Source organism: Heteronotia binoei, chromosome 1 (assembly GCF_032191835.1).
Source record: "Heteronotia binoei isolate CCM8104 ecotype False Entrance Well chromosome 1, APGP_CSIRO_Hbin_v1, whole genome shotgun sequence".
NCBI lineage: Eukaryota > Metazoa > Chordata > Lepidosauria > Squamata > Gekkonidae > Heteronotia > Heteronotia binoei.
In genome coordinates, this window is record NC_083223.1 from 73,664,844 (window position 1) to 73,676,658 (window position 11,815).

Genomic DNA, 11,815 nt, shown 5'->3' on the forward strand with positions numbered 1-11,815 from the left:
AGAATGTGCCTCTCTTATATGGGTGTTAAAAGTACAAAAGAACTTCTGAGGTTGTGGGGGATGGAAACCCTACTCATCCCAATTACTGCTGTATGTCCTACATATGACAAATAGCCCCACTGAACCTAGAGTTCTTTATACTAGAGAAGCAAAATACAGATCTGTAGCAGGTAGATGAGTACTTGCCCATTCTCAGCCCTTTAGCAGTTAGCACTACCAATGGCCTGGAGGGAGGAAAAATGTCCTTTCCTCTTAACAAAGGCTTTTATGGATATTATCAAGCAGGTGACATTTATCTCTCTGCCATGAGAAGTTCCAGAGGTCCATTTCCACATATCAAGCCCTATTTAAGGGATATGCTCTTTCCAGTTTTAAAAGTTTTATTGGTTTCAGGGAACTGAGGATAGGGAATAAAAAGGGATAGAAAATAAGATTACAAATTAGTCTTAGTCTGCATAAAAAATACTTTCAAAGAATACCAGTCTACATCTGCAATATTTTCTTAAAATACATAAATTGTCACATATTATTGTCTCTAAACTATGCATCATCAACATTTTGATATTTTATATTATAAATCTTTTTGTTAAAATATCTATTGAAATTGACAATTCCAATAAAGGCAATCTTGTAATACCAAGTACAGGAAAAAGGAGATATAAGTTCACACCAGAGAATCTTAAGAGTCTTGAGTGTCTAGCCAGGCATAAAATTTCATCCAATATTTTCTTGCTTCTTCCTTAGATTTCCCAGGCAACAGCTGGGTTAAAAAGTCCAGCTCTGCTGTTTCCAGAATTTCCCCCCCCAAGTCCATTCTCATGGGGATTTCCTGAGATTTCCATCTCTGCGCCAAGAGAATCCTGGCTGCTGTGTTGAAATGTGCCAACAAATGTCTAATTTATTTGAAACAGTCTTCAGGAAATATATTCAATAAAATAGTTCTGGTTTGAATTGAATCTATGTCTTCATAATCTTCTGTAATAATTCATGAACCATTTTCCAATAATCCTTCACCATCTCACATGTTCACCACATATGATAAAAAGAACCAACCTGTTTAGTACAGTTCCAACATTTGTTAGACATATTAATATAGATCTTACACAATTTCTGTGGAGTCAAGTACCATCTATAAAATATCTTATACAAGTTTTCTTTAAAAGTTACTGACCTAGCTAATTTAACATTGAACTTCCACAATCTCTCCCATTCTTCGAATGTAATGACCCAAATTTTTCGCCCATTGTACCATACAATCTTTTACAACTTCATCTTGCGTCTTTATCTGTAGTAAATATGCATATAATTTAGAGATTAGCTTTCCTTGAGGTCCTAGGAAAATTTTGTCAAATGGGTATTGTTCTGTGTTAAAGTCTGTCATCTTGTCTTTGGCATACCTAGATTCAATTTGCATTCTCAACCACCAATTAATTTTAATGTCCATGTTTTCCAACTCCTCTCTAGTTTTCAGCTGATTGTCTTTTCCCAACAGGTCATCATATCTATAACTCTTATTAGGTTTTAAGAAATCTGGATGAGTAAATGCTTCCACTGGGAAGACCCATCTTGGAATTTTTTGGTAAATTCTCATTTTTAACCATGACCATGTATGATACAAAGATTTCTGAAACCAGTGGTTCTTAAAATAGGAATGTCCTTCAAATCTTCAAATAGATACACATGCCAACCCATAGTGAGATCATGTCCCTCTAACAACAGTTGTTTCTTGTCATTCTCTTGTCTCCCCGATGTTATTTAACATCTATATGCATCCCCTTGCCCAGATCACCTGAAGGTATGGGCTGGGTTGCCATTGTCACGACTCGAGCCTCGGGTAGGCAACGGCTGCTGGCGTCCCGGCAGTCAGCCAGAACTCTTGCAGCCGGCTGAGGTTTTCAGGGAGCAGCACAGGCGTTATCTTAAACAGTCCAATTAGTCAAAACCATAAATCAATCCGAGGCGAGGGATGAGACAGAGAGCGTAAACACAGGAATGCCGAGGGTCGGGTACCCAGAGGGAGCAAAGCCGAATGAAGTCAAATTACCAAAGCAAGTCCACAGAGCAGAGTCACAGTCCAGAGTTCCGAGGTCCAAGGTCCAAGCCGGGTCAGAAATATGCGGGTTCTCACAGGAGTCAAGAGGGTGCAGAGCGTGGTCACGTCCCAGGAGGATCGTTCATTGCCAGCACAGTTTGCCAAAGGGCCAGGATTGCAGATATACTGTGCTGGCTTGTTAACCCATTAGTATGCCGGGCTTAGATCTCTTCTCCCCCGCATGCGTGCTTCACTCCTTCTGTTTCTAATCTCCTGCCGTCTCCTTTCACGGAGCCGGCTAACAGGTGGTGGAGATTCAGGAGGGGATGAGCTGGGGCCCGGCGTGGCCTGATCAGTTCCAGGTGGCTCCTGCTGCCGGCTTGCCTCCTCAGGACTTACGTCCAGGGCTGTTAAAGGCGCCTGCTCTGAGCTAGCAGGTGCTGAGTCAGGGGCAGGCATGACAGCCATCAGTATGCTGACGACACCCAGCTCTATCTGCTTATGGACGACCGACCGGTCTGTGCCCCAGAAAATCTAGACTGGGCGCTACAGGCTGTGGCTGGGTGGCTCAGACTGAGCGGGCTGAGGCTAAATCCAGCAAAGACAGAGGTCCTTTGCTTGGGTTGTCGGGGTCTGGGGAGGGAAATCCCCCTGCCAGCTTTTGACGGTGCGCCGTTGATAGCGGCGAACAGGATCAAAAGTCTGGGGGTACTATTGGAGCCCTCCTTAATGATGGCGGCTTTGATAGCAGCCACTGCCAAGTCCGCATTTTTTCATTTTAGGCGGGCAAGGCAGCTGGCCCCCTTCCTGGAGCGCGACGATCTAGCAACAGTGATCCATGCCACGGTCACCTCGAGGTTGGACTACTGCAATGCTCTCTACATGGGGCTGCCTTTGTGTCGAACTCGGAAGTTGCAGCTAGTGCAGAATGCCGCGGCCCGGCTGCTGTTGGGGCTCCCAAGAAGGGAGCACATCCGGCCGGGGCTCCAGGATCTGCACTGGCTGCCAATAACCTACCGAGTCCGGTACAAGGTGCTGGTTATTACCTTTAAAGCCCTATATGGTCTAGGACCTGCCTACCTGAAGGACCGTCTCTCCCCACATGTTCCCCAGAGAGTACTGAGATCGGGAACTCAAAATCTCGTTATCCCCAGGCCAAAAGAAGCCCGCTTAAAATCTACCAGGGACAGGGCCTTCTCTGTTATGGCCCCTTCCTGGTGGAACCAGCTGCCGGAAGAGGTGAGAGCTCTGCGGGACCTTGCTCAGTTCCGCAGGGCCTGTAAGACAACCCTCTTCCGGCTGGCTTATAACCAATCGGCACAAGAAACTAAGTGTGGTTCTATTAGACTTCTGTTGCTCTTAATGTTTTAAATGTTTTAAATATTTTAACTGTATTAAATACCTAAACTTAATTTATGTGGGACTTTATGCTGTAAGCCGCCCTGAGCCACTTGGTGGGAAGGGCGGGATATAAATCATAAAATAAATAAATAAATAAATAATAACCAGTCTCTTACCCACAAAAAGCACAGAAACTTTGTAATACAATTGCCAGTCTGCGAGGCCCATACCTGCTCTTAATTTGGAGTCTTGCAATGTCTTTAGTTGGTTTCTAGGTTTTTTGCCTTGCCAAACATACTTGGAGACCATCTTATTCAATTATTGAAAAAAAACCACTATTTAGAAATACTGGAATAGTTTGATATAAAAATAATAACCTTGGAAGGATATTCATCTTTATTGAGGCTATTCTTCCCATTAAGGATAAGTTCAAATCATGCCATTTTTCCAAATCTTTTTTAGTTTCTTTAAGTAGTTTATCATAATTGTCTGTTTTTAAACTGCTGCACTTATTTGAGATAAGTTCCCCTAGATATTTGATTCTTTTCTCATACAAAAACCCTGATTTTTGTTGAAGAGACTGGATTTGTTCCATCATCATATTCTTTGTCAAGAATTTTGTTTTGTGGGAATTGATCTTCAGTCCTGCCCAGTAACCAAATTGAGTGATCTTGTTTATAAGACAGTCTACTGATTGCTCTAGCATAAAAACTAGATCATCTGTGAAAGCTCTCAATTTGTATTGTTCACCTTTTATCACCGCTCCCTTGATACTTGTGTCTTCTCTTATCTGATTATTCAATATCTCTAGAGATAGAATAAAAAGTAGTGGTGACAGTGGACAGCCTTGTCTTGTACCCTTTTGAATATTAATTGTTTCTGTTAATTAACCATTCACTGTCACCCTTGCTCTTTGAAAAGAGTATATTGCTTCTACTGCTCTCAAGAAATGTTCACCACATTCCATACCTTTCAGTTGCTGTAACATAAATTGCTAATGAACATTATCGAAGGCCTTCTCAGCATCCAAGCAGATTAGTGCCAGTTGTTTCTCTGGATGAGTTTCATAATATTCCAAGATATTGCAAACTGTTCTGACATTATCTTTCAAGTATCTTCAAGGAAGGAATCCAGCCTGGTCTTGATGTTTTATAACTGTAGAACTTTCTTCAAATGCTGTGCCAATATTGCAGCAAAGATTTTATAATCCACATTTAAAAGAGAGATTGGGCGATAATTTTTAATATCTTTCAAATCCACATCTTCTTTTGGGATTAAGGATCTTGTAGCTTCTTGCCAAGAAGCTGGTATTTGGCCTTCATCTTGAATCTTTTCAAGGAAACACTTAAATGGTAACAGTAAAGACTCCTCATAGGCTTTGTAGAATTCCGCAGGCAGTCCATCTTGGCCCAGGGCTTTGCCATTCTTTTGCGATGCCATTACGTCTCCAAGTTCTCTTATTGTTATTGGTTCATTTAAATTTTTTTGCTGTTTCTCTGTAAATTTGTTAAGATTATTTTGCTTAATGTAATCTTCTAAATCTGTCTTGTGAACTTGCTTATCTTCATATAATTTTTTATAGAACTGTTCCACAATTTATCTCTTGTTTTTGAGCTTTCTCTATTATTCTCACCTTTCAAGACCAATATTATTCTTTTGGCATTCTCTTTTCTCATCCTATAGGCCAACCACCTTCCAGCCTTATTGGCATGCTCAAAATTTTTTTGTCTGGCATACCTTAATTTTATCTCCATCTCCTCCATGAGTAACAAGTTCAATTGGTGTTGTATTTCTTTCACCTTATTTTGGAACTCATGTCTTGTCGGTTGTTTTTTTAAATTCTTTTCAGCTTCTCCAGCTTGTGACGTTAGTTTTTGAAAGTTTTCAGTTCTTTCTTTTTCTTGACACTATATCTAATTGCAAGGCCCCTAAAGTATGCTTTAGCAATATCCCAAACTACTTGCATCTTTACATCTTGCGTTATGTTCTGTTTGAAAAAGGATTAAATTTCAACCTTAGATTCTTTGAGAAAGTCTTTATCTTTCAAAATTGAGATATTTAACCTCCATGATGTTCTCATTCGTGTACCTTTGAACTTTATCATTACAGAGCTATGGTCTGAGATAACTCTTGCTTGAATTTCTGTCTCAACTAAATCTTTGACCAGATTTGTAGAAAGCCAGCACATATCAATTCTTGACCACATTTGGTGACTAGGAGGGTATCTTGTTCTCCATACGTCAACCAAATCCAATTCTACTGCTAGCTTCCAAAAACTAATAGGCAGTTGAAGACTTTTACTTTTAGTCTGTTTATGTGCTTTTTTGTCCAGTTGTCTATCAGAAACTGCAATAAAATCTCCTATTAGACAGTATTCCGCATATTCCAAATTTGATAGTTTAAGATGTAAATCTTGTTTTTTTTATAAAACCAATTTTTATTATTATGTAATATATTGTAATAATATTCATCATCTATTATTAAAAGTTCATACAAAAACATTACATTTTTCTCCTCCCTCCCCCCCTTTCATGACCTCCTACAGTGTATTTTAAAGAAATTGCTAAAACTAAAAGGTAATTTTTTCAATTAAAGAATCTTCATTAAAAAGTCTTACAACAAGAAAATAAAAAGGGAAGAAAAACCATATGTTGTAATTATAATCCATCTTCATTATAATCCTTTGGTCCTTATGAAAAAAAATTTAAAAAAGAAATATTCCCATATTCCCACTTTTTGTTTTCTTCCTCCAAAGTTCAACTATTGTCAAAAATTGCCAAATATCCTTTAACCTTCCATTGTTTTTCAACATATATTTCAAATTTTCCCCATTCAATTTTAAACTTTTCTAGTTCATTATCTTTTAAGATTCTTGTAAGCGTGTCCATTTCACTCCAATGCATAACTTTTAAAGTCCAGTCCCACTTTTCTGGTATTTTATCCTGCTTCCACATCTGCGCATATAATGTCCTTGCAGCTGAAAGCATGTACCAAATTATCGTTCTATCTTCTTTTGGAAATTTTTCCATTTGTAATCCCAACCAAAAGATGTCTGGTGCCTTCTTAATATTATAACCCAAAATTTTTGAGATCTCTTGCTGAATCATTTGCCAAAATTATTTTGCCTTTTCACAAGTCCACCACATATGGTAGAAAGATCCTTCATGTTTTTTACATTTCCAACATCTGTCCGACACCTGATTGTTCATTTTTGTCAGTTTCTTAGGTGTCATATACCACCTATATAACATTTTGAAACAATTTTCTTTAATGTTATAACATGTCGATATCTTCATAGAGTTCTTCCATAAGTACTCCTATGACTCCATCTGTATTTCCTTATTTATATTTATTGCCCATTTTATCATTTGAGATTTGACTACTTCATCTTCTGTAGACCATTTCAACAATAGTTTATAAATTCTTGAAATCAATTTTTCGTTATCACCAAACAGCATTCTCTCCAATTCTGTTTGTCCCTTTTTAATGTCCTGTTCAAGCAAACTCTTAATCTGTTGCAATTGAAACCAGTTATATTTATATTCTAATTCTTCAGCCGATTTTAATTCCACCTTCCCTCCATGTATTTTTAAGAATTGTTTGTATGATAGCCATTTCTCTTCCTTGATATCAGAATATAATTTTATTACTTCTGTTGGCACAATCCAAAGCGCTTTCTTTTCATCTCCATATCTTTATATTTTAACCAGGTGTTTAACAAATTGCTTCTTATATAGTGATGTGTGAAAAAAACATCCATTTTACTTTTCGCATAACACATATATGCATGTCAACCAAAAACATTTCCATGACCTTCTAGTACTAGTAGTCTTCTATTTAATAATGTCATCCATTCCTTGATCCACACCAGGCATACTGCATCATGATACAACTTTAAATCAGGTAGTTGGAAACCTCCCCTTTCTTTTGCATCAATCAAAATTTTCATTTTAATTCTTGTTTTTTTCCCATCCCATACAAACTCTGAAATTTTCCTTTGCCATTTGCTAAATTGTTTATTATCTTTCACTATTGGAATTGTTTGAAACAGGAACATAATTCTTGGTAAAACATTCATTTTAATTGCGGAAATTCTGCCCAGTAAAGACAATTTCAATTTGTTCCATTTTATCAAATCTCCAATCTTACGCCAAAGCTTCTCATAATTGTTTTTATACAAATCAATATTTTTGTTGTGATTTCCATACCTAAATATTTTACTTTAGAAGTAACTTCACATTCTGTTAAATTTTGTAGTTCTTTGTTTACTCTTTGACATATTTTTGCACAACATTTTCGACTTTTTTTTGTTTATGTAAAAACCTGCCAGTTCTCCATACTCTTGTATCTTACGAAGCAACAATGGTGTTACATGAGTGGGATTTTCATTTATAAACATTACATCATCTGCAAACGCTCTGTATTTATAAGAAAAACCTCTCAGTTTCAAACCCTCTATCTCTTTATCTACTTGCATTTGCATAAGCAAAACCTCTAAAGTAATTATAAATATCAACGAAGATAGAGGGCAACCTTGTCTTGTTCCTTTACTAATTGTCATCTTTTCCGTCAAGTCTGCATTTATACAGAGTCTTGCTTGTTGTTCAGTATATATCGCCTTCACCATTCTTATAAAATCATCTCCCAATCTCAGTTTCTCCATCACTGTAAACATAAAATCCCATTGCACATTATCAAATGCTTTCTCTGCATCTGCAAAAAATAATGCTACTTCTTTTTCTGGATGTTTCTCATAATATTTGATAATATCTACAACTGTTCTATTACCTCTAATTTGCCTCCTGGGAAGAAATCCTGCTTGCTCTTCTCTAATAACATTATTCAAATGCTGTTTAAGGCGTTCTGCTAAAATTCTAGCATATATTTTATAGTCATTGTTAAGTAATGAAATTGGTCTATAGTTTATTACATTCATGGCATCTCTGTCTTCTTTTGGTATCAACAAAATTACTGCTTCTTTCCATGTGTTAGGTATTTTCCCATCTGTTCTTATAATATTCATCAATTTCTGAAGTTTTGGTGATAGCGCCTCCACAAGCACTTTGTAAAATTTTGCCATAAAACTATCTGGACCGGGTGCTTTCCCTAATTTCATTGAATTAACTGCCACCTCTACTTCTCCTCTTTCAATTGGTTCATTTAATACCTTCTCCATATTTTCTGTTAAGGGATTTACTTTAATTTTCTGTAAATATACTTCAATTTTTCCTTTATCCACCTTTTGACCTTTAAACAACTTGGCATAATATTTATAAAATTGTCTTTTAATTCCTTCCTGGTCAACAATGTCCTTTCCTTCCGATATGATTTTATTAATAGTTTTATTCTCCCTTTTTTTCTTCATTTGCCAGGCCAAATATTTTCCAGGTTTATTCGCTCCTTCAAAACATTTCTGTTGGAAGTCTTTTTAAATTCCCTTCCACTTCTTTGTTTAACAAATGTCTCAATTGACTTTGTAATATTGTAATCTCCCTTATAATTTTCTTTTTCCCAGGTCTCTTTTTAAACTCCTCCTTTTTTGCAATCTCTTTCTGAATATCCACCATTAGCTTGTCTTTGGCTCTTTTATCTTTATTGTTCAATGTAATTAAGATATCCCTCATTACTGCTTTATATCCCTCATTACTGCTTTGTATGCGTCCCACACAGTTGGAAATTGAATTTCCTCTTTTTCGTTTATTTGAAAGAAAGACTTGGTCTCCTTTTCCAAAGACACCACTACTTCCTTTTTCTATAACAAATCTTCATTTATCCGCCATCTTAGAGTCTTTTTCACGGATTTTGTAGACCACATTAATGGATTGTGGTCTGCCCCTACTTTAGGAAGAATCTCTAATTTTTTTGTTATAAGTCCAAAAATTTTTGTACTCCATAGCATATCAGTTCTTGAGAAAGAATTATGCCTTGCTGAAAAGAAAGTATAATCACATTCTTTAGGGCTAAATTCCCTCCATATATCTTCCAGGCTTTCTTGTTTTACTAACTCAAAAAATGACTTTGGTAATTTTCCTTTATTATTTTTTTCCCAGATCTGTCCAAAATATTTTAACTGTTCCATTGAAGTCCCCCATTATTATAATTTGCTCATACATCACTTGGTCTAATTGTTGTATAATGTCTATAAAGAAAAAAAACTTTTGCTCCATTTGGGGCATACAATCCCAATAACAAAGTTCTTTTATAGTTCAACGTCACTTCCACCGCAATGTATCTACCATCATCATCCTTAAAAATCAATTTTGGATCCAATTCTTGTTTAACATAAAAAACAACACCCCTTTTTTTCCTCCTTAGCCAATGAACAAAATTCCACACCCAGTTGTTTATTCCATAAAAATCTGTAATCTGTTTTTTTTTTATGTGTACTTCTTGTAGGCAAATTATGTTACATTTTTGTTTCCAATCCAGTGAAACATTGCTCTCTTTTTTGTAGTGAATTTAGTCCATTTACATTCCAAGATATTAGTTTGTAAACCATCAAGATTTTCTAATTTTAATCTATACCCCCAAACTCTTGAGTGCTTGTAATTGTAAATCTCTTTCCTTTATGTTCAAAACTTAAACCCTCTGGAAGTATCCATCTATATCTCATTTAATTTTCTCTCAGCTTTTCAGTCAATTTTTTGTATAGTCTCCTGTCATTTATAACTTTCCTTGGCAAGTCTTTATTTAAAATGTAAATCTTGAAAAAATTTCTCTTGATGATTATTTGGGGCATAAATATTTGCCAATAGGATTTTTTTTTTTTTGTTATCCACTGTAATTTCCACTAATAGGGTTCATCCATCTTCAGAGGCATACTGCAGTTGTGGGTTGAATTTATCCTTAATATATATTGCCACTCCCCTTTTCTTTTTATTCGTATCTATTGCTGTGAATAGCTACCAAGTTTCTTATTTTTCAAAAGATGTTGGTCTTTAGTTAAAATATGGGTTTCTTGTAAGCAAATTATATCCATTTCCCATTTTGTCAAATATCTAAAGATTTTACTCCTTTTGACAGGAGAATTGAGTCCATTCAATTAATAGATATTATCGAAGTCATATGGATTTGTCTCATCACTATCTTTTTAAGCTTTTTTTAGTCTGCTGTCTTGTTGGGTATCTCCGTGGTTCATTTGGATTCTCTTCACCAGAGCTTTCTTCTTCCTTTTCATCGTCCTTCTTTTGCTTCCCCTCTTTTTCCTTCACTCTGTCCAGAAAGTTCTGGGCTTTGAAAATGGACTTTATCCTATACCTATTCTCCTGATAGGTAAAGAGAAGGCCTTCAGGCATTAGCCATGTATAGGGTATATCTCTTTTTCTCAGGAAGCCTGTTAAAGCTTGATATTCTCTCCTCTTTTGTCTCACCGGCCATGGAACCTCTCTTAAAATTTTCACCATATTTCCAGCTATCATCATAGGTTTGTCTCTTGCTTGCTTCAAGATGTCATCTCTGATCCTCTTTCTTGTAAGCTTCAAGTGGATTTCACTGAGTAGTTTATTCCATCTTCTGAAGCTTGTCTAAACTGATCAAACTCTTCTTCCACCCTTTGAGGAGTCACCTGTAGAATTTCAGCCAAGGCATCTAATACTTTTAAGGCTTTATTGGTCTCTGCTGTCTGTTTGCTGTTCTCAAAAAGCTCTTGTTTGATCTCTGCCATCTGTTCTCCAATATTATCTACTTTAGTAGTCAACTGTGCTATGGCAGTTAGTACAGTATTTTGCATCTCTTTCATATCTCCCTGCATGGTTGTAAACTTCCCTGGGCCAGAGGAAGAACTGGGTGAAGGCATTGGTAGTTTTACTTAATTTTTTTCTTTTTTTTTACTGTTTTTTTAAAACCAGTCGCAGCTTTATTTTCCATTCTTATTGAAGTAAATGCACTCACAATCACCAGGTCTGTATGCTGCCTCTTCAGAGTTTGTTTTGGAACTCAGTATTCCTGTTTTTTTGTTAAGGGTATGCTTAATGATTCCCTATTTACTTTAGTTTCCTCAATACAGCACAACTCACCTTCATAAAATCCACTTTGTCTAGACTTGCCCTCTTCCAAGAAGGGGCAGTCATTATAGGAGGTGATTTTAATCAAATAATTGACCCTATCTTGGATAGATCTTTCAAATCACATCCCCCCACAACTACCCCCTCTGCACCCTTGCAAGCTGTTTTTCAAAATTCTAACTTATGCGATATCTGGAGAATTCATAACCCTGGAGTTAAAGATTACACGTATTTTTCGGCTGTGCACAATACCTTCACGAGAATTGACTACTTTCTTACTTCCCCTTCCCTATTAAATCAAATCTCTCACACTAATATAGGCCTTAGAACTCTTTCTGATCATGCCTGGTTGGAATGTACATGCCCCCCATGATAGACCTTGTTACAATTGATTGTTGAATAAGTCACTTCTCTTAAATCAAGAATTCTGCACACAAAC